Below are 4,564 nucleotides of genomic sequence, written 5' to 3'. Positions count from 1 at the left end.
TGAATAAAAAGGTAATGTTGCAGTAGCAGATATTGTATTGCAAGACTGAACATACTGGCAGAGAGAACTTGGGTAACCTAAGTCAAGATATTATAGATACTTTAGATCAGCATTTTCGGGACATGCCTGATATATTAAACACTAAAACTGACTAATTACATCCTTAGACAATGCAGTCTGTTCAACATTTTATTTCCTTCAACATATATTTGCTTCTGCTAAAAATTCTATGTTGTGTTGTCTTTATATAGTGCATTATCAAAACGCAAACAGGTGTCTGCTGTGGCCAGAAACAATAGTAAGAAAAGTTGTGAGTAAAGTTTTAGGGTGTAAAACTGAAAACACTGAGGCCAAAATACACAAAATGTTCACCAGGGCTGATGGATGAAAAAGTGAAAAACTGTCTGGGTGACAAGGTGGTCAACTGTAATCCAAGTTGAAGCTCAATTTGCCACAGACACAACCTGATCAATAATACAGGTGAAGGCTCGGATTTGCTGTAACGTCAGACTACAGGTTGTTTACAAGCAGACACCTCTTCAGTGTGACTGACAAGTAATGAAATGAGACAGTGAGCAGCTGAGGGGATAAAAGGAACTAATGAGAACAAATATTTTATTTATTTAGGTGTGGAAAGACTAAACCCTATGCTCTTTTCTCTTATGTCCTTGACCTTAACCTCTCATAATAGATCTGGCCTGTCCTATGCTTCCCTTTGTATGCTTCTCTAAATGGTCCTTTACACAGCAAGCATTTTGAATTGTCATGGCATTAGGAATTAATGCATTCCAGCATTTCATAATGACATGAGTTACACCTGTATTTGACAAATCAAACTGCACAGTGAAAAACTACTATTACTCACAGACATTATGCCAGATTAGGGAAATCTCCGCACATTAAGCTATGAAGAGGGGAAAATCAAAAAAGAGGGTAGGCTGAGTTAGAGAGAAGCGTGATAAGAAGAGAGGAAGGCTGCACACAAGAAAAAAATAGGGATACACTCAGCCAGGGAGAAAGAAAGTGTGTGCACGGTTGATGTGGATAAAGCAGGACAGTCCTGTCTGACACACACTTTAACTACACTTGCCATTTTCCTTTTGGCTGAATACAAATGTCTGGACTTGCAGACTATCAGTGCTAGGTAGCATATTTATCTCGGAAGACATTTGCTTTTTTCGTTTTCTTTTAGTTTTGCTATTGATGCAGTAATTTTTCATATTGCACATGCGGAATAATTTAAATGTGTTAGAATCTGCTAAACTAAATTGCTAAAGACTGTTTTTTGTACATCTATTGTGTGAAGATTCTCGGGTTTAATGACTGTAAAATATTGTAGTGGATCACATAAAGGAATTCTGTCCGTGTATGTTTTAGCTGTAATGAAGCGGGCTTGCATGTTGCACACACATTGCCAACATCAGTTGGTCTGCAATTGAGAACTAATCAGAAAATTACACTGAATTAATCACCGTGGAAGCATTTCTAATTGCACAGTTCATCTGCTGCTGGATGGTAGTAAACAGTCTGCAGCTCTGAAGGGTGGATGTCTGCATTCAGCCTTTCTATTTTTCTTTTAGAAAGACAGAAAAGTCCTAAAGTGACAAAAAAAAAAATGCCATGCAAAAAGGCAGAGGGAATGTTTCCCCTGTTTGCTTGCTCGTATGGAGAATGATTCACACTGGGATGTCACCTTGGCTTGAGATGGTGCCCAAATACCAACCAACTCATGGTGACACAACAGAGCAATATTCTCCTCTTGTGAACCTGACTAATTCCTGCATCACTGCAGGTGCTACGCGCGTCTTTAAAAAAAAAAAAAAAAAAACAATCCCATTTTTGCTCCATCCGACTGCCTTTTGTTAGCCCATAGAGTCTACCGTCTCACGCTGGCATTCATACAGTATTTCCACACTAATACATGAATTAAGTTGCTCCCTGTAAATCTGAACATCCACTTTTTCAAAAAATATTTTTTGCACATAACTCCTTTGTGAAGATAATTCAAGTTTTTTTGCTGCTTTAAAATGTGACTTGAAATGAAATGCAGTGATGAAACCTATTGTATTCCTTAGAAATTAAAAAAAGAATGAATTCCTTTAGTATTTCAGCACTTGTTATTGTTTGTTTAAAATGCAGTTGTCACAGTTCACAAAGCAGCTTTATCACTGTTTCCTGATGCCTGTAGATGATATCCGTGTACAAAATATCTTAATGAGGACTGTGAATGCAGGCAAAGTCCTAATCCCCGTTGACTTCCTTAATTAAATGGAAACTAATCTTAAAGGAAGGGAGGTAGATAAGAAGCAGGTGGAGTGTAGTTGAGAAATAATAAAGTATTTCTTTCTACTACCAATGTGACGCCAGAAAATCCTACATTTACAAAATCATTTTGTCATCAATGCTTCTATTCAAATCAGATTTAAAAACACAGATCATTGCTAAAAACCTCCACCTTCATTACTTTGTTGATGAAAACATACAGTTATGGGCAACAAAGGAAAAAATTAAGATGTAAAAAAATGCAGAAAGTTGACCTTTTTGGCTCAATGGTACAAAATGATACCCCCAAATGTTTGTTTCTTTGCTGATAAATATCGAAAAGGCTTTAAATGCCAATCAATCATTACCTGGCGTGCAGCGAGTCACTGAACTTACTGCAGAAAGCTGCTGGATCCTGCAACAGGAAAACAGACAGAAAAGGAAAAAAAGTAAACCCGAGAAAAGCAACAAGCAGGTGTGAATGCAGGAGAATAAGAAAGCGTTCCCGTTTCTCTCCTCTCAGGGCCGGTGGGTGGAGACTCCTCCTCAGCTTTTCTCTGCTTCTTGCTAATTCAAAAAATACATTTCTGCAAACAGAGCCACTGAGTCTGTCACACTGAAGCACTGAAGCAGCTTCTCTTCTCTTCCTCACTACACTGCATTTTTGGATATTTTTTTTTTACATTTTCTGGTCAGCTGATCTGCCCACATTCCTTTAATTTCACTGATCACACCCTCTCTGTCTCGCTCTCCTAAAATCCTTCTTTACACTATACCTCCTTCCTTCCTTCCTTTCTTCTCACACTGACCCATGTAAGGCATTAATCACTGCAGCTTTCCCTCCTCAGAGGTCCAGCAACGACCTCGGCTGACTTCACTTCCAAACGACAAAACTAATTGAGCTTAACATTGAGGACTGAGCAGTTCCACTTGTCTTTAACCTCTTGGTTTTGACCTGTCAGCTTTTAACCTGCACAGCCCTTACAATAAACAGCACATGCATCACATTCACTGATCCTGCACTCACATTAAACTGCTGTAAAGCAAATTGTTGAATTGTTGGCAGAGTGAAAAGAAAATATACACCAATCTCACCTGAATAAAATGAATGGCGACTGCTTTCAACCTGAGCTGAACTAGACAGAGTTGTTTTCCATAAAATGAAATCAGAATATCATGTTTGTCTCCTGCTTTTCCGTCTGCAACACTCTCCCCTGTTGTGCATATGTTATAGCCTGCCCAGCTGTGTGTGTATGCAGGCGATAGAATACGTCATATGTATGTATAGCTCCACTTGAGAAGCAGATATAGCAGTCCCTGACACATAAGTGGGTTTATAGCGGAGCAGATGAAAACACATCTCACGCTGCTGAGAAAGAAAAATGTAGCATATCAGCACATACACTCGAGTCCTTGTGTTCTATATACATGCATACATTAACACAGTTTCATCAAATATTAAGGAACAAATCAACTAAAAGCTTTTCCTGTCCATCCTGTAATTTGTGAGTTCATACAATAATGCACTGTGTACCTGCAGGTAGAACACGAGCTTAAGGCAAGATGAATGTAGGAAAAAGAAGATGCTTTGGATGCATATTTTTGTTATGTTGTTTGCAATGACGGGATGAACAATCTAAGAGTTGTAGTTGACTTTAATCTTACTTTTACTTTCTGCTGCACAGAGCTACAATGTGAATTAAAGATAAAGTAAAGAAATCCCAATGACGACGTCAGGGTATGGTTTCTAAAACCATCCACTAGTGCATTTTCCTTTAAAGATGAGTCAGTAGTCAGTCTGGACTTGCGTGCTCTAGAATCGTCTCAGTGCAATTCCAACACAGCGCTGCTGTGCATTAATGGCTTTCCATTATTCGAATTGGGCAGAGTCTGCAGCCTTCAAGACTCTATAATAGAGCAGCTAATGCTTTAAGCTGCATGAGCATTGTTATGCGTACAAAATCAATTAAGTGACTAAATAGGTCATTTACAGCCTTACTGAAAATATGAGATCTTTCGTGTGTGTAGGTGTGTGTGTCTGTGCTTGATTGAGGAGATGTGAGGATAATAATTCATAAGGGTCAAGATAATGTCAAGTTTTATCTAGACAGACATACAGATAGAGAGGCAGTAAATTACTTCTTAAGATGAACATTTTTTCAGTGAAACTTGCAGAACCTCTCTGAGCCACATTTGAAGCCCGTTTCATTATTCCAAACCTATCACCTCTGAGTCACAGTGAGTCATGTCGCTAGGTTTGGCCCTTGGGTGAGTGGGTGTGTGGGACTGGAGGGGTGGGGGA

This window comes from Acanthochromis polyacanthus, chromosome 10 (assembly GCF_021347895.1).
Source record: "Acanthochromis polyacanthus isolate Apoly-LR-REF ecotype Palm Island chromosome 10, KAUST_Apoly_ChrSc, whole genome shotgun sequence".
Classification (NCBI taxonomy): domain Eukaryota; kingdom Metazoa; phylum Chordata; class Actinopteri; family Pomacentridae; genus Acanthochromis; species Acanthochromis polyacanthus.
The sequence above is the reverse complement of the archived record's forward strand: the minus strand, read 5'-3'. Positions refer to the sequence as shown.